Genomic DNA, 24,660 nt, shown 5'->3' with positions numbered 1-24,660 from the left:
GGCAATTTTCCTGTAGGAATTCTTTAAAAATGATGTCAAGGCTATTCAATAATTTTTAAGTTATCCTTCCTGAATCTCTTTTCCATATCAGTTGTTTTTTCAATGACATATTTCACATTTTCTTCTAATTTTTCACTCTTTTGTTTTGAAGTATTGTGTCTTGATCTCTCATAAAATCAGTGACTTCCCTCAGTTCCATTCTACATCTGAAGGATTTGTTTTCCTCAGAGAGCTTTCTTATCTCTTTTTTTCCTTCTGGCCAATTCTTCTTTTTAAAGTTTTCTTCTCTTCAATAACTTTTTGAACTGTTTTATTCATTTGACCCATGCTGGTTTTTAACATGTTAGTTTCTTGAGCATTTTTTTACTAAGCTGCTGACTTCTTTTTCGTATTTTTCCTGCATCTCTCTCATTTCTTTTCCCAATTTTTCTTCTATCTCCCTCACTTGATTTTCAAAATCTTTTTTGAGCTCTGTCATAGCCAGAGCAAAATTTCCATTTTTCATGTAATCTTTAGATGCAGAAGCTTGTATTTCCCCTTTCTTCAAATTGAGTATTTTGATCCATCTTGGGATCATAGACATTGTATTTCTCAATGGTGTTCCTCTTTTTTCTCTGCTTACTCATTTCCCCATCCTGTGTCTGGTTTTGGGGTGCTTCCTAAGCTTTTTGAGTATTATTGCAACACTCCCCCCACAAGGATCTCTGTGTGTGAAGCTCTGTCTTCCCTCCTGGTCTGTGAATGACCACAAGCACACCCCTCTGCCATGGGGCTAAGTTGGGGAGCAGTGCTGTTCTATGTGGGGCTTAGACTGTGATTACAATCTGAATGTGGTCAGAGTCCCAGAGTCCTGTTACAGGTACAGAGCACAGACCTCAGAATTCTCTCTCCACTCCCCTACCTAGGCTGAGCTCTCAAGTATGGGGGCTCTTGCTAGTGAACTAGTGAGCTCAGAGCTAGTGCTCTGCCTGCTTCTGGCTCCTGGTTCTGGGCTGCAGTGGTCACCCTACTCCCTGAGTGTCCTGAGGGATGGGTTTCACAGTCTTGCTCTAGCCAGAGCCCCACCCCCACCCCGTGCTGATCTTCCAAGTTGTGTTCAGTGCTTCCTAGCGTGTAAGTCAGATAATTGCCCCCAGTGCTGTGAGCCAGGTGCTTTGTGGCTGCCTCCAGGAGGCTGAAGTTCCTTTGCTCTGGGGGGCTGCCCCTCTAACCTTATGGAGCAGATCCTTTCCACTATTTTCCCAGATTATCTTGGGCTATTGAATTGCCTCACTGGATCCCTCTGTGGCTTCTGTCTCTTGAAAATTTAGTCATAGTCCTTATTTTATGAGTTTGGAAATATGAGAGAGAGAGAGAGAGAGAGAGAGAGAGAGAGAGAGAGAGAGAAAGAGAGAGCACCTAAGGGAGTATCTTCTCCTGTCGCAGTCTTGGCCTTGCCCCCTGTTATTATAATTCTTGAGAATTGTATTTGAAAAAGGACAGTAGAAACTAGCAGTGGGTAAAATTGATTATGAAGTGATGATACTTAAAAACTTTTAGAATTGTACAATTGTTAGGACAATTGAATGGAGTATGCTTAAATAAATTTTGTGAGTACAAGATAGGCATCAAATATTTAAGGCATTAAACAAAAATTGTCCTTGGAAAAGATGTCAGAAACAAAGAGGATAAATAACATCACATAAAGAGGAACAAAGGACCTATTATAGTAGAGGGAAAGAAGGGAGGGTATGAGAATTGAGTAGATCTTAATCACACCAAGTTTTAATTTAAGAAGTAACAACATACATTTCCAGTTAGATTCTAAAATTTATTCTACTCTACAGTGAAATGGAAACAGAAAGTGACATGAAAGATGAAGGAAGCACTGATAGCAGGAAAAAGGAAGGTGGAAAAAGAAAAGGGAAAGGGAGAAGAGAAAGGAAGGGGTCTGATAGAAGAAAGGGCAGACTGAGGGAGGTGAAGGTCAGAAGCAAAACATTGCTGAAGAGAGATAAGGTAAAAGGAAAGGGAAAAATACAGATGGGGAAGAGAAACTGGAGGAAAATACAGTTAATAATCATAAATATGAATGTGAGTGGTATGAGTCCTCTCATAAAACAGAAGCAGATTGCAGAGTGACTTAAAAACCAGAATCCTATGATACATTACTTACAGGAAACTCATTTGAAGCAGGGTACAGATAAATACACATAGGGTAAAGATAATAGTCTGGGGGTCTATTATGTTTCAACTGAAATTAACAAAAGAAAACAGGGTCAACAATCCTGATCTCAGACAAAAGAAAATCAAAAAAAGGTGTAACCAAAATAAGGAAATTAACTGCATTTTCCTAAAAGTTACCCATAAGCCATGGAATAATATCAATATTAAATATTTATGCATGGGACAGCTAGATGATGCAGAGTATAGAGCACCAGGCCTATAGTCAGGAGGATCTGAATTCAAATCTGACCTCAGATACTTAATAGTTACCTAACTGTGTGACCTTGGGCATATCACTTAACCCCTTTGCCTTGAAAAATAAAAGAAAAAAGATAAAGGCAAGAAGTAATATAGCATCCAAATTCTTACAGAAGAATCTAAATGAATTACAGGAAGATATAAGACAGAGTCAAAATGGTGACATAAAATTGAGCTTTTCCTGAAATAACTTTGAATTAAACTTCTAATCATAACTTGAGGCATGAGAACTCAACCATTCCCCTCAAGATAAAAAACAGTATAATCACTTTTTAGTGAGATATCTTGGAAGTTCTGTCACATGTAAAAGTTACAGGATTTTAGACACAGCATAACTCAGGTGCCGGTGAAGCTCAGGAATACTGTAAGCAAATTTCAGAATTCTCAACTAATAGAGAAATACTACAATTACCAGAGAATCACAATCAGGATTAAGCAGGACTTGTCAGCTTCAGCATTATAGGATCAGAGATGCTGGAATATTATATTCTGCATGGCAGTAAGAATCAACTTCCCAACTAAATTCAAGGTATTCTTTCAAGAAAAGATGGAATTTCAATGAAATAGAGGAGTTTCACTTTTATTCAACATATGTACAAGAATTAAATAGAAAATATGATTTTCAAATAAAAATATTCAAGAGATATGTAAAAAAGTAAATGGAAGGGGGGGTGTAATATCAATCAGTGAGATAAAATTGACTACATCTTCACAAAATAAGACAATACTTATAACTTAAGATTTTTATCTCCCTTAAAACAGTTGAAAGCATCACAGCTAGAGGGTGTGGGTATAAATGGATTATGATATGATCAAACTTTTGTTTCTTGAAGTTTGTATTTCTAATTGGAAAAGTTCGAGGGACTATAATACAACATAAAGAAGCACAAAAGTCCTAAAATAGTATAGGCATGGAAGGGAAGATGTGAGCAGTTAATAAATTTTACTCTCAACAAATTTGCCTCAAAGAGTGAATAACTTACATTCCCAGCAGGGTTTAGGACTTTATATTAGATTACATGGAGAGGTAGAAGGGGAATGAAAAGGGGAAAAGGGAGTGATAAAAGGAAAAAAAAGAAAAAGTAAAATAAATGAATCAAAAGAGCAGAAAATAAAAGTGAGGTGGGCTGATAGATAACAGGGAGAGTAAATTGAGAGAGGCAGAAATCAAAAGCAAAAGACTTGTGAGGAGAAATGGGTGGAAAGGAAAGGGAAAAGCTCAAATGGGAATGATTATATGGAGGAAAATAGAATTATTAATAATAACTTCAAATGGGATGAGCAAATACTCTGAGATCTATGGAAAGGTGATAAATTTGTGATCAAATAAGAATTAGAGTACATTTTAAATGAATGATTTGAATTATGTTGAATTAAAAAAATGTTTTTGCACTAATAAAATCAATGCTGCCAAAATTATAAGGAAAGCAGAAGGCTGGGAAACAATCTTCACAGCTAGGATTTCTGATAAAGGTCTATTTTCTAAAATATATAGAGAATGGTATCAAATTTATAAGGTTGCAAGTCATTCTCCAATTGATAAATAGTCAAAGGATATGAATAGACAGTTTTCAAATGTAGAAATTGAAGGTATATATAAAATCATATAAAAATGCTCCAAATCATTATTGATTAGAGAAATGCAAATTAAAACAACAATGATGTATCATCTCTCACCTATCAAACTGGTCAAGGTGATAAAAAGGGAAAATGATCAGTGGTGTAGAGGTTGTAGGAGGATTAGGATGTTGATGCTTTAATGGTGGAGCTGTGAATGGATCCAAACATTCTGGAGAGCAACATGGAACTATGCCCAAAGAGTATTAAAAATATCTATTAATTTTGATCCAGCAATTACAATTCTAGTACTATATCCAGAAGAAATCATAAAAAATGGGGAAAGTCCTACATATTCCAAAATATTCATATCAGGTCTTTTTATATTGGCAAAGAATTGGAAATTGAGGGGATGCCTACCAATAGGGGATTGGCTAAACAACTTATGAATACTATGAACATATTGTTCTATAATAAATCATATATGGTTAGACTCTAGAGATTCATGAAATGACTTGCAGTATCTGATACTGAGTGAAGAGAACAGAACCAAAAGAATAATGTACACATTAAGAACAACATTTTGAGATGATCAACCATGATGGAAGCGGCTCCTCTCAGAAGTTCAGAGAGCTAGCTCACCAGTTTTAGACCAGGTATGGGCAATGTTATCCCAATCCAGAGGAAGAAAAACAAAACTTTTATAATACTTCAAAATCTGGTGAATACGTTTATTTATTTCTCTATTTATTTATTTTTTATCTATCTATCTATCTATCTATTTAGTAGTTAATTAATTAATTAATTAATTTCTTTGTTCCTTCATTTATTCATTCATGTATGTATTTAGTTGCTTATTCATTTATTCATTCATTTATTTATTTACTTATTCATTCACTTATTCATTCATTCATTCATTCTTTTTTTATTTTTAGGTTTTTGCAAGGCAAATGGGATCAAGTGGCTTGCCCAAGGCCACACAACTAGGACATTATTAAGTATCTCAGACCAGATTTGAACTTAGGTACTCAGGCTGGGTGCTCTACACACTGTGCCACCTAGCCGCCCCTGGTGAATACTTCTATGAAAACTATCTCTTATGTATCTCTTTCCCTTAATCCTAATTCCTCATCCAAAAAATGACTAATCTATGAGTATGTTTATTTGAAATATGTATTCACAGTGCTAACCTGACTGTTCACCACTGAGGGGAGGGGGGTGAGAAGGGATAGTGGAAAGACATTTTGTAAGTTGAAAATATACATGTGCATGTAGATGAAAAAATTAAATAAAATAATTGATCAATTTAAAAATCTAAATTAGATAAATTCTCTCATAATATAGAAGTAGATAGCAGAGTGGATTATAAATCAGAATCCTGCAATATATTGTATTTAAGAAACACAGTTGAAGCAGAGACACACACACACAAGTTAAAAAGATCAATGACTGGAACAGAATATATGATGCGTTAACTAAAGTACAAAAACAACCACAGCGTAGCAATCCATGTCACAGACAAAGCAGACTCCTAAAAGGTACCATAGGTAATGAAATAATATCGATACTATACTTATATGCACCAAGTGGTATGACATAAATTCTTAGAGGAGAAATAAAGCAAGTTATAGGGGTTACATTGACAGAAAAACAATACTGATGTGGATCTCAAACTCCCTTTCTCAGAAATAGATAAATCTAACCACAAAATAAACAATAAGGAATTTACGAAGATGAATAGACTTTTAGAGAAGTTAGATATGATAGACCTCAAGTGAAAATTGAATGGTGATAGAAAGAAATATTCATTTTTCTCTGCAGTATGTGGCACCTATTCCAAAACTGACCATGTACTAGCAAAAGTCTCAAATGAAAAAAGGCAGAAATATTAAATGCATCCTTTTCAGATCATGAAGCAATAAAATTGCATGTAATAAATGGTCTTAGAAAGAGAAATTAATAATTAATTGGAAACAAGGTAGTCTAATTGTAAAGAATGAGTGGATCAAACAACAATTCATACACGTAATTTTCACATTCATCCAAGACAATGTCAATGATGAGTCAAAGCAAAACTTGTGCAATGTAGCCAAAGTAATGATTAGGGGAAATTTTATATTTCTAAATGCTTACATGAATAAAATTGGGAAATAGGAGAGCAATAAATTGGACATGCAATTTAAAAGCTATAGAAAGAGCAAATTAACTCTCTAATTAAATAACAAATAAGAAATTCTGAAAAATCAAAAGAGAAATTAATAAAATTGAAAGAAAACTATTGAATTAATAAATAAAATAAGAAGTGGTTTTATAAATATTAATAAAATATAAAAACCTTTGGTTATTTTTTTTTTTAGTTTTTGCAAGGAAATGGGGTTAAGTGGCTTGCCCAAGGCCACACGGCTAGGTAATTATTAAGTGTCTGAGGCCAGATTTGAACTCAAGTATTCCTGACCCCAAGGCCAGTGCTCTATCCACTGCACCACCTAGCTGCCCTATGGTTATTTTTTTAATAAAAAAGAAGAAAAGAAAATGATCAATATGATCACCACTTATGAGGATGAAATGAAAGTGATAATTCAGAGTGATTTTGTCCTACTGTATGCCAGTAAATGTAAGTGAAATGATTAATATTTACAAAAACATAAATTGCCAAAACAGATGAAATAAAATGCCTATATAATGCCATTTCAGAAAGTGATATTGGACAAGCCATGATTGATCTTCATAAGAAAAAAAAATTCTCCTGGGCTAGAATAATTTATAAGGGAGTACAACCCAACATTTAAAGAATAAATAATTCCTATTCTTTATATTCCATTTGAAAAATAAGTTGAAAAAATGCTACCAAATTATTTTTGACACCAAAATGGTCCTGAAACTACACTAGGAAGAGCCAAAACAGGCAAAGAAAATTAGACCAATTTTCCAAATGAATATTGATGCAAAAATTAAATAAAATATTTTTAAAGAGATTTCAGGAAGTTATTACAAGGTGGAATGCAGCATTAGGACTACATTAGGACTACAAGAAGCATTATTGACCATATCAATAACAAAATTAATAGAAATAGTAGGATTACCTAAATGGATGCTAAAAAACCCCTTGACAAAGCACAGTATATATTCCTATTAAAAATACTAGAGGAGCAGCTAGGTGGCACAGTGGATAGAGCACTGGCCCTGAGATAAGGAGGACCTGAGTTCAAATTTGCCTCCGATGCTTAATAATTGCCCAGCTGTGTGACCTGGGACAAGGTCACTTAATCCCATTGCCTCAAATAAATAAAACTAAAAAAAGTCTTAAAAATACTTTCCTAAAAAATAAAAATAAAAATAACAGGAAAATAAGAATAAACGGAGTTTACCTCAAAATGATAAGCAGTATCTATAACCGTAACAGTTTGCCTTATATATAATGGGAATAAGCTAGAAACATACCCAATAAGATCTTAATAATAGGGGAGAATCAAAGATGCCTATTATCACCATCATTACTTATTATTATATTAGAAATGCTAACTTTAGCAATAAGTTCTAATTCTTCTCCCGCAACTTGACTAACATGGAATAATGGTAAACACGATTGTACAAATATAACTTATTCCAGATTGCCTGGTGAAGAGGGAGGAAGGGAGGGAATGGAGTATGGTAGGAAAATGTGAAATTCAAAAATTCTAAAAGGATAAATGTTGAAAATCAACTTTGCATGTAACTTGAAAACAATAAAAACATTAAAAATGGAAAAAATTATGGAAAGTATATTTCCTTGTTCAATAATGAGAGTAATGCAAATTTTTATTTAATGTGATCCATAATAGTAAAAGAGACCAAATGATATCAAACCAAAAAATCATGTAGTTTACCTGATTCTCTAATGGGATTAGATAGGATAGAAAGAAGTGACCAGTGTAGTTTACATTATGTTGACAAGAATTGGAGCTGAAGGAATTGGTGATCATAGTGAATGCAATGGATGATATTAGAATTCATGTAGCAAGGATAAAGATGGAGAGATGAACAATCTTTTTAAGACAAATTTCAGAGTAAATGAATTTGAAAGTGGAACACATGATGATTACAAGATTAAGTCAGACAATTTCTATTTGTACCCAAGGTAACATGGAAGAATAAATCATGAGAATTTTGTATTTTGGGAAATTGGGAAATTGGGATTTTGGAAGAAATATCAGTAGACATATGTTGAAGTACACTGCTATTATATCAAGTAACAGGGCAGCAAGAAACTTTTATGCTTAGGAATGAAGTCATTAAAAAATGAAGTAGCCTATCCTGTGCCTGAAAACATACCATTAAACAGTATCTGGATTGGGCAATAAATCTGTGAAGTACAACACTCAAAAGATAGTTGACTTCTATGTGGAGGTTTTAGAATTAAAGACTGAAAGTCATAATGGAAAAGAGTATTTTGACTCTTAATCTATTGCTTTGGTGGTGATGGAGAGAGAATTTTATGAGTGAAAGTGTGTGACCAGAGAAAGAATGATGATGGATGTCATAAAAATATCTATGAAAATGACATGAAGATGTTAAAATGGTGATCAATTCAATGAATTATAATGAATGCAAGTATCTAATAATAAATCATGTTTTCCATTTCATCAAAACGTTGATGAACTGCATAGGCAAACTAATACATGGTCAATGTATGATATTGTTTTGCAAGACCCCTTGCTATAAGGGAAGTCTGTTTTTCTCTTATATAGGGAGAAAGGAAGAGAGTGGAACTTGTATAATCAAAAAGGGTTATCTGAATAGAGATAGTAATATTTAAAAACATAAGAAAAGAAAGAACATTAATAATTTATTTAAAAAACAAATGGAATAGAGCTGAAGAAAATTAAGAATTGAACACAAAAAAGATCCTGAAATTCAAGTATGAAAAAATTTTTATTCTGTGGAGATTCATAGATTCATATTTACTACTCTCTGACATTTATTTTAGAAATGCTTATTTTTGTTGCTGCTTGTAAGGTTCATAATAATTAAAAGGAATAAAAATGTCATATTTGTCTATGAAAAAGAGAAAAGTTAAACTATCTAAATAAATGCAAATAATGAATTAGGGAATTTGTATTCTACAATCTGAATCTTACTCCATGTATGTATGTTTTCCATGTATTTTACTGCAACTATACACACAATATCTGCTAGTATTCATGTTAATTTTCAGATACATTTACCTTGGGTTAATTATAAGTATTGGAATTTACTGTATGGGTTTATTTTTGTTAGGATTGTAAGTTTGACTAAATTATCACCTCTCTTTAATCATGATAAAAGTTTTTTTTTGATAAATAAGCAATTTATCATCCAACAGTAAAATACCAAAACTTAAGAGCTGAAAAATGGTTAATGCTATATTGAAAAACTTGTTTCAGATTAATGCATATTGCTGAGAATATTGAAGTTCAGAACAGAACAAAACAAAACAAAACCCTTCAGTTGAACTGTCTATAAAAATATCTCTTATACATCTCTTTCCCTTAATCCTAATTCCATACCCAGTAAATGACTAATCTGTAAACATATTTAACACAAATGTGCATATATCATGTTAACCTAACTATTCACTGTTGAGGGGATGGGGAAGGAAGGGAGGCTGAAAGAAAATTTTGTAACTTAAAAATATGCATATGCATATGGATGAATAAAAAATGAATCTATGTACATGTTAAAAAATAGAAGAAAATGTAAAGTACCTCTTTAAGAAAAATGATTTACCTCAGAAATAGATACAGGAGAAATAGTATATGATTTCTTAGTCAACTTGAATTTTCAATAAATAAAAGACCCTGGATAATACCTTTCTGAAAACTATCATAGAAAACTGCCCTAATAATCTAGAAGAAGAAGATAAAATAGTCCTAAAAAGAATCCACCGATAGTCAATTTCTGATTTCTCAGCTAAAGGAACAAATACTGCAAACTGTCAAACAGAAGCAATTTAAATACCAAGGAACCAAAGTTAAGAACATATAGCACATCTTTGTGTCTAGTTTAATTAGGATTATGTAGCACATCTTTGTGTCTAATTTAAAGGATCAGAGGGAATGGAATATGATATTCTGGAGGGCAAAGGAACTTGGATTATATCCAAGAATCCACTACCTTGCAAAATTCAGCATATTCTTTCAGGGGAAAAGATAGAAGAACAAATAAGAGGGCCTTCTTTCTTATCTGATAAAAGACAAAAATTGAAAAAAAATTCTATCTTCAAATACAAACCTCCAGAAATGTATAAAAAGGTAACCAGAAAGAGGAAATAATGCTATTCAATAATATTAAACAATATAAATCCCGATGCAGGAAGAAAACACATGCAACTCTTGAGAATTGTGCTTCTCTTAGCTATAGTTAAAAGAGGGATATTTAATAGAGAGGGATTGGGTATATTGTAATAATAATAATAATAATAACAACAACAAAAACAATAATAATAATAGTGTCCTTCATTCTTGAAGAAGACCATGACATCAGGGAGGGATGCCATGGCAAGCATGTGAATTGGATTTGAGTGAGGGGGTGCTGTGTGCTAAGTCACCAGTCTCACTTTCTCCTCCAAAGCCATCTGAGTCCAGTGGCCAGATATGAATCAATATGACTAGAGATGGTCTTGAATGTGAGACAATCAGGGTTACGTGACTTGCCCAAGGTAACACAACTAGTATATGTCTGAGTTTGAATTTGAACTACTGTCCTCCTGCCTGTAAGGTCAGTGTTCTATTTACTGTGCTTTCTAGCTGCCTTTAACTGAAACTTTTCTTTAAGAGAGTTGAATACAGTTGGAAGTAATTTCCTTAGAAAGTGTGGGTATAAATAGATCAGGGAGTGATTTTGCTTTACATCATACTTTAGTTATTCAGTATTATATTTCTATAGACAATATTTGGAAAGAGGGGGGTATCCTAAATTGATGATAATGATCCTTTTGTTTCTTGAGAATTATCTTTCTAATGGGACAACTGAGGTGAGTATACTTGGAAAGCAGCTGTCAGAATGAAGTGAATGATGTAATAATGCTCATAAATCAATCAATCAATCAACCAAACCCTGAGAATTGTACTTCAATCAGGATAGATAAAAGAGTAAATATTGACAGAAAGTATAAAGTAACCTCAGGGATGCCAACTGGAGAATATACAACATGTAGTGGCACAAAGACCTATTAGACTAGAGGGAGAGAAGTGAGGTTGTGATCACCAAGTAAAGCTTACTCTAAAAAATTTGATCCAAAGGAGGAATAACATATATTGACAACTGGGTTACAAAAGTTATTCTACATTACATGGTAGTTAGGGGCACAAAGCGGAAGAAATGGGAAGAATGTTGGGTGAAAGTAAAAATTAAGATAAAGTTAAAATTACAAAGAAAAGTAAAATGAGAAAGGGTTCTAAGAAAAGGGAAAAGGTCAGATAAAAAAGGGCTGATCAGAAGGAGGAGTCAGAAAATAATGGGGAAGGAAAGAGAAAAGTACATATGAGGGAAGATATCATAGAGAGAAATAGAGAGATAGTAACCATAAATACAAATGTAAATGGGATGAACTCTTCCATAAAATGTAAAAAGATAGCAGAGTAGATTAAAACCAGAATTCTACAATATGTTGTTTACAAAAAACACATTTGAATCAGAAGGATGCATATAGGGTAAACCTAATAGACCAAAACAGAATATATTATACTTCATCTAAAGTTAAAGAAGCAGGGGTAGCAATCCTGAACTCAGACAAAATAAATCTCATTAAAAGAGATGAGGAAGAAAATTACACCTTCTTAAAGGTATTATAGGCAATGAAGTAATGTCATTATTATACATATATACACCAAGTCATCCAAATTCTTAGAGGAGAAGCTAAATGGGTTACAGGGAGATATCAAAATTATAATACTAAGTGATCATAATCTCCCTTTCTCACAATTAAATAAATCTAACCACAAAATAAGCAAGAAGGAAGTTAAGATGAATAGCATTTTAGAAAACCTAGATGACATAGACCTCTGGAGAAAATTGAATGAAGGCAGATATATACCATTTTCTCTGCAGTACATGGTACCTAAACCAAATTGACCAAGTTCATAATGAAATACAGGAAGGCAGAAATACTAAATGAATCATTTTCAGATGATGAAGTGATACAATTTAAGTGTAGTAAAAGGTCATAGAAAGATGAAAATTTAATTGGATACAAAATACCAAATTTTAAAGAAAGTGGAATCCCGACAATGACAATGATGAGACATCATAGCAAAAGGTATGAAGAAGCCACAGTTATTAGTATAAATTTCATATCTCTACATTGTTAAATGAAGAAAATAGAATAAGGTGAGGTCAATGAATTGGGTTCAAAACGAAATACCAGAAAAAGATATAAAATTCCTCAATTACATAACAAATTAGAAATTCTGAAAAATCAAAGGAAAAATAAATAAATTAAATATAATAAATGTATTGAAATTATAAATAAAAGTAATATTTGGCTCTATTAAAAAAAGAATAAAGCATACAAAACTTTGGTAAATTTTACTTGAAAAAAAGAAAGAAGAAAACCAAATTACTATTATCAGCAATGAAAAGTGTGAATTCTCCTCTACTGAGGAGGAAATAAAGTAATGTTAGAGAATTATTTTCCCAACTATATACCAATAAATCTGACAATAAAGGTGAATGTTTGAATATTTATAAAACTATAAGCTACCCAGATTAACAGAAGAGGAAATAAAATGCTTATATGTCTCTATTTCAGAAAAAGAAACTGAAGAAACCATCAAGAAGCTCCTTAAGAAAAAATCTCCACAGCTAGACAAATTATTCTACCAAACATTTAAAAAAACAATTAATTCCAATTTTATATAAATTATTTTTTAAAAATTGGAGAAAGAGTTCTGCCAAACTCCTTTGATACCTAAACCAGGAAGAGCCAATGAAGATAAGGAAAATTATACAGCAATATCCCAATGAATATTAATGTAAACATTTTAAAATAAAATTTTAGCAGAGATTACAACAAATTATCACTATGATGATATGCTATGATCAGGCAGAATTTATACCAGGTAGGCAGCAGTAGTTCATTATTGGGAAAACAATCAACATAATCGACCATATCAATAAAAAAAATTTAAAAAATCATTTGACTTTCTTAATAGATGCTCAAAAAGTATTTGACAAAATACAAAATATTTTCCTATTAAAAAAAATTAGAGAGCATAGCCATAAATGAAGTGTTCCTTAAAATAATAAGTAGTATCTATATAAAACCTTCAGGCCATGGCGGCTAGGTGTTGTAGTAGATAAAGCACCGGCCCTGGAGTCAGGAATACCTGGGTTAAATCTTGTCTCAGACACTTAATAATTACCTAGCTGTGTGGCCTTGGGCAAGCCACTTAACTCCATTAGCCTTACCAAAAAAAAAAAAAAAAAAACCGTAAAAACAAATAAAAAGAAAGCCTTCAGGCAGCTAGATGGCACACTGGATAGAATACCAGCCCTGGGCTTCAGGAGGTGCTGAGTTCAAGTCAAGCCTCACATACTTAATAATTACCTATCTATGTGGCTTTGGCAACTCTCTTAACCCCATTGTCTTACAAAATAAAAAGAAAAGAAAAAAACTGGAGATAATATGGTAGTTTTCCTATAAGATAAGGAATGAAACATAGTTGCCCATTATCACTACTACTAATCAATAATGTATTAGAAATGTTAGCTTTAGAAATAAGAGAAGAAAAAGAAATTGTAGGAATTAGAATAGACAATAAGGACATAAAACTCTTAACCTTTGTAGATGATAGGATTTTTTACTTAGAGAATCGTGGAAAAATCTACTAAATGTTAGTTGAAGCAATTGCAACTTTAATAAAGTTGCAGAGTATAAAATAAACCAATATAAATAATCAGCATTTCCATATATTACCATAAAAATGCAACAGTTTGAGATAGAACGTCCATTTAAAGTAACTGTAGACAACACAAAATCCTTGGGAACTACCTTTCAAGTCAAACCCAGAGACTGTATGAACACAATTACAAAATGCTTTTCACACATAAAGTCAGTCCTCAACAATTCAAAAAATATCATTTGCTCATGAATTGATTGAACTCATGTAATAAAAACGACACTTCTTGCTAAACTGCATTACATATTCAATACTATACTAATAAACTACTAAAAGTTACTTAGTTGCATTAGAATATGGAGGAGAAAAAGGTCAAGAATATAAAAGAAGATTATAAAAAAAATGCAAAGCAAGGTGACCTAGCCATAGTAGATCTAAAATTGTATGATAAAGCAGCAGTCATCAAAACTGTTCGGTACTAGCTAAGAAATAGATTGTGAATCAGTAGAACATACCAGCTATAAAAAATAGTACAAAATGACTACAGTAATCTATTTTTGATAAATCCAAATGTTCCAGCCTCTAGAATAAGAACTGACTCTTTTATAAAAACTAAGCATAAGCCAACATCTCATACCATATACAAAAGTAAGTTCAAAATGAGTGCAAGATTTAAACATAGATGGTGATTTTATAAGTAAGTTGGGAGAACAAGAAATTGTTTATCTGTCAAATCTAAGGAAAGGGGAGGAATTTATGACCAAACAATAGAATGAGGCAATTGTTAAATGAAGATGGATAGTTTTGATTATGTTATATCAAAATATTTTTGCACAAATAAAACCAATGCACCCAGGTTTAAAAATAATGTAGTAAATTGGGAAGCAATTTTTATGGCTAGTGTTTCTAATACAGGACTCAGTTCTAAAATATAAAATTAACTGTGTCAAATTTATTTGAATACAAGTCATTCCCAAATTGATAAATGATCAAAGAATATGAAAAGGCAATTCTTAAATGAAGAAATTAAAGCTAGCTATAGTCATATGAAAAATACTCCAAATCACTATTGATTAGAAAAATGCAAATTAAAACATTTCTGAGACACCATCTAACACCTATCAGATTGATCAATATGCAAAAAGGGGATATAATCAGTGTTGAAGGGAAACTTGAAATTAATGCCTGATTTGTGGAGTTGTGAACTAATCTAACATTACTGGAGAACAATTTTGAATCGTTCCCAAAGGGCAAAAGATCTGTGAATATCTTTAAATCTAGCCATACTACCACCAGGTCTGTACTGAACTAAATCATAAGAAAGGGTAAAAAAGCCAACAGATACAAAAGTATTAATAGCAGCTCATTTGAGGGCATGGCCAGCAATTGGAGAATGACTGAACAAATTGTGGTATGTGAATGTGAGAGATTACTGTTGTTTTGTAAGAAATCATGAGTGACCAGATTTCAGAAAAACCTGGAAAGACTTGCATTAACTTATGCCAAGTACAATGAGTAGTACCAGAAGAACATTGTACACATTAACAGCAATATTGCATGTTGATCAATAATGATGGACTTGCTCTTCTGAGTAGTGCAATAATCAAATACCACTCTAAAGGACTTGTGATGGAAAATACAATTCACACTCAAAGAAGCTATTTTGGAGTGTGAATGCAGACCAAAACATACTATTTTCAATTTTTGAAATTTGTTTTATGTTTCATGTTTTTTCTTTTTGTTCTAATTCTTCTTTTATAATATGATGAATATGGAAACAAAATGTGGAACTCAAAACCTTACAAAAATGATTTCTGAAAACTATCTTTACATGTAATTGGAAATATATATATATATGGAAATATATATGAAATATATATATATATGGATAAATTTTGAAAGTTATATAAATATGATTTCTTAAGTCAATGCACTACATGCAGGGATCCTTATGTATGGTTTAGTGGGCCCTATTTCTATATAAGTCTGACAGTACTACTGTAGAGTATACCTTCCCCAAATCAATACCATTCCTTTCTTTATTTCCATCCCTGAAGTCTAATTTCCCTTCTAGAACTTGCCCCACAAACTAAGAAAGTTATTGTCAGATTTTCAGGGTTACTTTTCTATAAAGAGCAAAAATTGTACCTGATCTGTGCTCACAGTCTTAGTTGAAAATCTTGATCACATTCAGCATTCCAGGACATGGATGTACAAATTGAGGGTGACTAATGCAACTAGGGGAAAATATCTCATTCCCTATTTTTCTTTATGTTACTATAGCAATTAAAAACTCTCTATCTGCCAAGTCCCAAATGAATGAAAAAAACTTGTATAAGAGTAAGGAGAACAACTAATCTAGTAGGAGGTTTTTGTAAATTTAATGATTGATTTTATTGAAAATTCCTCAATTCTGTTCCCATGGAGATATATTCATTGTTTTAAATGTGTATTCAGAATATATGGACAAACCTATCTCTCTGAGAAAGCATATTTATCCACAGGTAGGAAAATACTCTAAGAATAAAAAGTCTAAAAACAAATCTAAAAAAATTGTAGATTAATTTTCACTGCCCATATTACTTTGAATATTCAGGGAAAAGAGAATGATGAGGAGAAAATTTAACACAAGGGGGACGAAATTTATGTTTAAACTGAAATTGAATAATTGTATATTTCAAACATAGTTCACAAAATTATTAGATATACTTCCATTAGTAAAACTTGTTTAAAATTAATTAGTCATCAAGTGACTGACCAAAAAATGGTTAATGAAATTATGATGAGTTTATAAAGTTCTCATGAAATATTTCAAAGGACTTCTATTTAATCATGCTAACCGCATTACTTCAAAAGTCAGAGGAACCCTATCATCCTATCCAATCTAAGGATAAAGCCCATCAGAGTAAGAATTCCTTGTTCCTCATGGAACAGGGTGCTTTGGTACCACACCTGAACAACAAAACTAAAATGAATGTTTCCAGAGAAAAGAATCTAAATTTTCCTTCTCTTGCCCCTTTTGCTCTTCTTATTTGTATAGTCCACTTATAAAAGGGGACTGTACCCTTTGAATTTGTCAAAACACCATCCATCTTCCCGTTTCTTTTTCACATTAACTTCTCTTATAAATCCTTCCATTTTCCCTCCATAGCCCCACACCATCCTTCATTGGTCTATAGGCAAAACCATGGATTCACTTTGCCCAAAGTAGGGGAAATGATGACCATTAATCCACATTTGCCACTAGGTTTGGCAAAATCCTAGAGGGGAAAAATTCACATTTGTTGAGGTCTTGACATATCTTATAAGGCACAAATATTCTGGGTATAGGAGGAGTCATCTCTCCTGGTATATCCTCCTGGATATAATTCCTGGGCATAGGTGTGTCTGGTATCAACTGCCATTTTAGGTAAGTCTGGTTGTTTGGTTCTCTAGCTAGGACACATTCCTCCCAATACACACACATATGACTGAGTAATTGGTGAACTTCATTAAATATTAAATAATGTGCATATTAATCTAATATCATTTTGTTATTTCTTAAGGCCAAACCCTGGATGTTAACATTTGTCCCCTATTATGACAAATTCTGAAGATTAAGACAGATTTAACCTAATATTTTTAAAGTCAAATTCATGGAGATCCTCACTCTCTACCTGTGTAAAGTACCATGTTCTTCCCTTCACTAACATCTCAGTAAAATGCCAGCATCACCCTATACATTGCAACCCCTGCTCCAATCCCTTTAGGCTATAATATTAATGTACATTGAATCCCATAACACATGAACATGAAATAGGATATTTCAATTTGATTATCAGTTGTACCAGTTAAGCGTTTTTGTTTTTATCACTAGCCTTACATGATTTAATTCAGTTCTGTGAACATTTATTTAGTTTTTACTGTATTCCAGACATTGTGCAGGGTATTGGTAATACAAAGAAGCAAAAGCAATAGATCTAGCACTCAAGGAACAATCTGGTGAAGAAGATAATATATGAAAGAAAACTAAAAATGCTAAAAAGCCTGGGGTGGGAAGAGATCATCAGAAGATACCTGATCCAGTGATACAGATTAAGGGAAGGATATTTTTTCCTGGAGTCAAGACAAGCAGAACTACTTACAGAGATGAAGTTACCAGGAAGTTTGTAAGCTCTCAATAATGGAAAACTTTGTGAGGAGTTTAGTTCAGGGAACTCCTCTCCTTCCTTATAGAGTAAAGGTAACTAACTGCTAGTGCCTTGAAACAATGTAGTAGATCCAGACCTGAATCATAATTTTTGGTAAAGAGATTTCAAAGTATCATTTTATCCTGAGTGACAGGGTTATAATTCCTTGAAAAGGGTGAGTTGAGGAAATAAATGAGCTATATAAATCTCATTTTTTGTTTGAAAAATGAATAAAATCAGAGAAGATGATCATAATGTCCTTTCCTATTTTAATATTTTATAATTCTAGTATGTGGAAAAATTTTAAAACCTAAAAAGACCAAATATATGTATAATATTTTGAAAAATAATCATTATCTCTACTACATTATAGTTACTCAGGTTGAACAACTAAAACCACTTCTCCCCTCAATACTTACACTGACCCCATTACTGGTATTATTTATTAGAAGCTAAGAATTGAATTTTGCCTTAAACGACCAGATATTATTTGAGAAATTGATAATAAATATTCTAGAAAGTCCTCCAATGATAATTGTTGCTAATTCTATTGATTAAAATTAGCCAATTTAATATTCTCAAAATTATATTATATTTTAAAAATTGGTATATGAAAATGTGTCTTTATCCTGAATCTTTAATCATTTTCTAGAATATCTGTGTAAAGGGCACTTTATATTCATGTTAAAGTTTTCCTTTAAAATTCTGACACTTTAATACTGATAAAATTCCAGGAATCTGCACCTGGAGGGAAAAAATAACCATCACTGACAACAGAGTAAAGATTTGACAAGTGTATTATAGACAGAAAGACTCAATGAGAGCTTACTATCCAGAAGTATTTTCAAACTGCAACTTCCCCCCAACCCACATTCAGCCCTGTTTCTTAAAAATAATTTGGTATCATCACCACCACTGACTTCTTCTGCAGTCGCAGTAAATGCTTCCTAAATTTCATATTCTTCATAGTACTACTGAGAGGAGGTAAGTTGGTTACTGATTCTGTAGGTTAGATGATCTATTTTAAATGTCTCATCTGGGACTTAGATCCTTCATGAAACATTCATTACCACTATTGTATGTTTGGCACCCTAAACCTCATATACCAATTTACTTATGCCCTTGTGACCTCTAAAGAAATTTCAACCTTAGAGAACTAGAAGGATTTTATGGAAGTATAAAATGCCAGCAAACCTGTGACAGCCTGGACATACAGTAACAAAATTCAATTTTAAAAACTCTTGTCTAATGTATAATCCTACAAATTGAGATCAGCTGCTTCAAAAATCAGTATTGAATTAGATTTACCCATGCCAAGGCTATGTCATGAGCCTTTAACACTGGGAAACTTTAAAAATGCATTACTTTAGATTACAGTAGGAAAACTGAGTTTAGACTTTTTTTTCAATAGGGCATAGGAAAGTATTTGCCAGAATTTATTCACATTGGACTTTTATTGGTTCATTGAGGTAATGGAAATGCTAATGATAGTTTTTGACTTGTGGAAAAACACCCTCCTGTCTTCCTTACAAACATTCAGTTTAAATCAGACTTGTTTGTTTTCAGATTAGGGTATGTTAAAATCAAACTTTAAAATTGGCAAAAATAAAAACTGATTAAAAATAAACAGTATTTATTCTATTTCCAAGATTTTTTATATACTTACATAGAGAGAGAGACCCAGGTTAACCTTATGAATACAAAATATAAGGTTTGTGTATGTCTGTGTATATGCATAAGCATATGCATACATAAATGAAATGTGTGTCTGTGATCAGAAATTATATCCTTTCCTTTTCTGACACATGGCAATGATTGTGTCACAAGTTAAAATGGTATTTTATGGAAATGGAATAGAGTCAAACATGGAGATTAGAGTTCTCCTTTCCCCTCAAAATTGACAGAATGATCAGAAGTTAGTTTGAGTTTCATTATATCCCCTATGTTAATAATCTTCAAATGAGTTTAGAGGTATACTCCTATACTGGTAGCCCCTCTCTCTAATAAAAGCAGAGAGATACAAACTTCAACGTTCTTGAAAGGAATGAAAGCCCCCTGAGAAGGATTGTGATAGAAGAGATTAGACACATATTTTCTGCCTCTTTACAAACCAGATACAAAAGACATGTTGAATCCATGCAGCTCAACTGGGACTTCTATAAGAATATCAGTTTTGGTCTCATCCCTGGAAAATATCATGGGTTTGGGAGAACTTTTTTTACCCAAAAGGTGGGACAATTTGCTTTCATTCTGTTTGAAATGGAGTTATTCCATTATACCTTAAGCTCAAACCTTCTCAGGCTTTTTTTGAGTGGTTAATAAAAAATTATATTTAAATATTTATATGATTAAATATTTAGGTTTTGATAATTAACTATGAACATAAACAGGAATTATTTTCTATCCACAATCAATCAATATGCATTTATTCAGCAGTTATTTCATACCAGATGCAGTACTAAGAGCTGTAGTTTCAAAAGAAGCAAATACAATCCTTTGTATCCAAAATTTGTAATCTAATGGGTGAAACAACAAATAAATATCAACAAAGAAAGCTATATAGGAATATAGGGAATAGGTCAAATAGGAAATCATTTTTAAAAGGAGGACTCTGGGACTTAGAGCGGTTGGAAAAGACTTTATACAAAGAAGGTGCAATTTTAGTTGTAACTCAAGAAGGTATGGTAATCAATAGTTGGAGCAGAGGTGGAAAATGGTCCCACACTTAGAGGACAATTAGAGAAAATTCCTAGAACTGAGAGACAGAATTTCCTTTTCTTAGAAAAGCAAAGAGACCAGTGTTACTGGATGAAATAATAATCTCGAACAGTAGGACATAAGGAGAATGAAAAGAGAAGATTTGACTAGTTTATGAAAGATTTTGTGTGCCAGAGCATTTTGCATTTATTGCTGATGGCAATCTATGCAAGCAGTAAATGGTCATACCTCTCATGGCATACAAATATTGTAACAACCCAAAATAACATTTTCCAGACTTGATCCATGTCTCCCGGGTCAGTTTGGTGGGCAAGATCCTGAGACCCTGAAAGTGTGACCAATCTGATCGAAGACTGGGTGGGTGAGAGTCTGAAAGATCCACTATCCTGAACAGCAGGGAAGACTTAGAGCCTGAAAGCCTAAATGCTGAGAAATCCTGATAGGTCAACTAGGAAGCAGAGGCATTGTTTGTGGCAGTGAAGGTCTGTAGCATGTCAGCAGAGATGGAGGGACAGTAGTTCAAGGGCTTCATTTCAGCTGAAGCCTCTGCCCAAAACACAATTATAGCCCACCCCTGACCCAGGCATGTGAGCAGAAGACCTTCCTCAGTTGTAAATAGGGAGTGCAATTATCTTGCCCTAGGGCAGTTTCATCCATTCACTCCAAATTAAGGGAGAGGGTCTCTAATTAAGGTCACAGACACTCCAGAGAAAACAACCAACACAGCCTTTTGGTCAGCCCACTTGGTGTTACTAAAGCCCATGAGTAAAGCCTCTAGGGATTTCAACACCAAACCTCTGTGAACCAGCCCCTTGACAACATAAGGTCTAATAAAGTGAAGAAAGGGCAGAAAAAAGGATAGAAAAGACCCTAATGCAGAGACTTAGAACCTCTGAGGAGAATATAATCTGTCCTCTGCATATAAACACTTCTTTGAAGATATCAGGAAGGAGTTTAAAAATCAGTTAGAAGATCTGAGAGAGAGAATTAACTTTTTCCAACAAGAAAGCAAATCATTGGAAAATACAATTGGACAAATGCAAAAAGAAAATAATTCACTCAAAACCTCAATTGGTCAAATGGAAAACTCTTCCAAAAATAGATCTGCCCAATTGGAAATGGAGCTGCAAAACATAAATGAACAAATTCTTCTCTAAAAAAAAGAATGGAGTCTATGGAAACTAACAACTCCATGAGACAGCAAGAACCTGTTAACCAAACTCATAAAACTACTCTTGGGTAAATGGAAAACTCCTTCAAAAATAGAATTGACCAATTGGAAAAGGAGTTGCAAGAGGTAAATGAAGGAAATTCCTCTCTAAAAAAAGAATCTGTGGAAAATAAAGAGTTCATGAGACAACAAGAACTATTAAATAAAACCCAAAATAGGAAAAAAATAGAAGAAAGTATAAAATACCTCATCAGCAAAACCATTGATTTTGAGAATAGATCAAGAAGGGAGAGCCTGAGAATTATAGACCTTACTGAAAACATTGAAGAAACAAAAAAGCCTGAAAATAATATTACAGGATTTAGTAATGGAAAACTGCCTGCTATCATGGAATCAGAAGGCAAAATTGCTATTGAAAGAATACATTGATCCCCTCTGGAAAACACAAAGGAATCTTGTGGTCAAATTCCAGAAGTATCAGATAAAAGAGAAAATCCTGCTAGCAGACAGAAAGAAACAATTTAGATACCAAGGAGCCACAGTAACAATTACACAGGACCTGGCTGCATCAACATTGAGGAATCAAAGGGCCTGGAATGAGATATTCTGAAGAGCAAGGGAGCTTGGAATTCAGACAAGGATCCACTCCCCAGCAACACTGAGCCTTCTCTTACAGTGGAAAAGATGGACGTTTAACAAAATGGGACACTTCCAACATTTCCTGATGAAAAGACTAGAGCTTATTGTAAAATTTGGCCATCAAACAGGAAACTCAAGACACATGAAAAGGTTAAAAAAGGGGGGTAAGGGAAAAAAAGTCCTATCCAATAAGATGAAACTGGCTATATACCCACTTGGGAGAAAGGTTCTCATAACTCTTGCTAATTTTAATGCTATTAGAGAGAATATACTAAGCCAGAAGTGGTGGATACTCATGACTTTTCTGAGACTCAGATAGAATGATTGAAAAACAACAAAAGGGGGACAATAAGGAGACAGGAAGAGGGAGGAGATTGAATGGGGTAAATCTAATTACATTGAGAGGTACAAAAGACCTACTGTAGAAGAGGGGAAGAAAGGAGAAGCTGAGAACCACCTGAATCTTCCTCTCATTAGACTTGGCTTAAAGATAACTTACACACACACTCAGTTAACTAAAAAAAATCTTAATTTTTCCAGTATTAAAAGGGGAAAAGGAGAGGGTGAAAATAGGGAGGGGGAGAAAAAGGGGAACTAACAGAAAGAAAGGAGGGAAGAAGGGGGAAAGGAAAATGAAGGGGGAGGGGGGGTTGAAATAGGAGGGCAAACACACTGAAAGTGGTGATGTCCAGAAGCAAAATACTGGGGAATATGGATAAAGGGAACAAAGGGGAAAAATACAAACAGAGGGAAGATATTATGGAGGGCAATAAAGAGTTAGTAATTATAACTTTGAATGTGGATGGGATGAACCCTCCCTTAAAATGTAAGCAAATAGAAGGATATGATTTCTCTCTCATCACATTCAACTTTGATCAATGTATACCATGGAAATGTAAAGACTACCAGACTGCCTTCTGTGGGGGGGGGGGGGACTGGGGGAAATAAAAACTTAAAAAATTAAAATTAAAATTAAAAATTAAAAAAAGAGAATTTTGCATCTATATTCATTAGGGGAAATTGGGTTATAACCTTTCTTTCTGTTTTGACTCTTCCTAGTTTATGTGTCAGAGCCATATAATAGTCATAGAAGAAGTTAGGCAGAGTTTCATCTTCACGTAAATTTTCAAAGAATTTACATAGAATAGGAACCAATTGTTCTTTAAATGTGGCAAGGAAATGGAAACTGAGGGAATGCCCATCAATTTGGGAATGGCTTAACAAACTGTGGTATTTGTTTGTGATGGAACACTATTGTTCTATTAGAAAACAGGAGGGATGGGAATTCAGGGAAGCTTTGAAGGATTTGCATAAATTGATGTTGAGTGAGATGAGCAGAACAGGAAGAACATTGTACACCTTAACAACAACATGGAGGTGATAATCAAACGTAATGTACTTGCTCATACCAAAAGGGCAACAATCAGGCACAATCTTGGGATATCTGTGATGGACAAAACCATCTGTATCCTGAGAAAAATCATGGAGTTTGAACAAACACCAAAGACTATAATCTTTAGTTTAAAAAAAAGTCATCTCATTTTGTAATTCTGCTATATCATATGCTATGGGTTTCTTCCTTAAGGATATGATTTCTCTCTCATCACATTCAACTTAGATCAATGCATACTATGGGAATGATGTAAAGACTAACAAAATGCCTTCTGTGGGGTTGGGGGAGGGAAGCCAGATTGGGGGGAAATTTTAAAGCAAAGTAAATAAAAACCTTTCTAAAATTAAAATAAATAAATAAACAAACAAACAACTGAATAAATAAATAAATAAAATGCTTGATAGAATTCACTTGTGAATTCATCTGGTCCTGGGAGTTCCATGATTGGTCTGGTGAATTTCATTTTGTGAGACAGGGTTATTTAAATATTTAATTTCCTCTTCATTTAACTTGGCCAATTTATATTTTTGTAAATTTCACTTAGATTATCAAATTTATTAGCATATATTTGGGCAAAATAATTCTGGAATGTTACTTTAGTTTCCTGCTCATTGGTGGTGAGTTCACCTTTTTCATTTATGATAATGATAATTTGGTTTTCTACTTTTCTTTCATTAATCAAACCAGAAGTTT

The sequence above is a fragment of the Macrotis lagotis genome, chromosome X, assembly GCF_037893015.1.
Source record: "Macrotis lagotis isolate mMagLag1 chromosome X, bilby.v1.9.chrom.fasta, whole genome shotgun sequence".
In the NCBI taxonomy this organism is placed as follows: Eukaryota; Metazoa; Chordata; class Mammalia; order Peramelemorphia; family Peramelidae; genus Macrotis; species Macrotis lagotis.
This window is presented reverse-complemented; position numbering follows the sequence as displayed.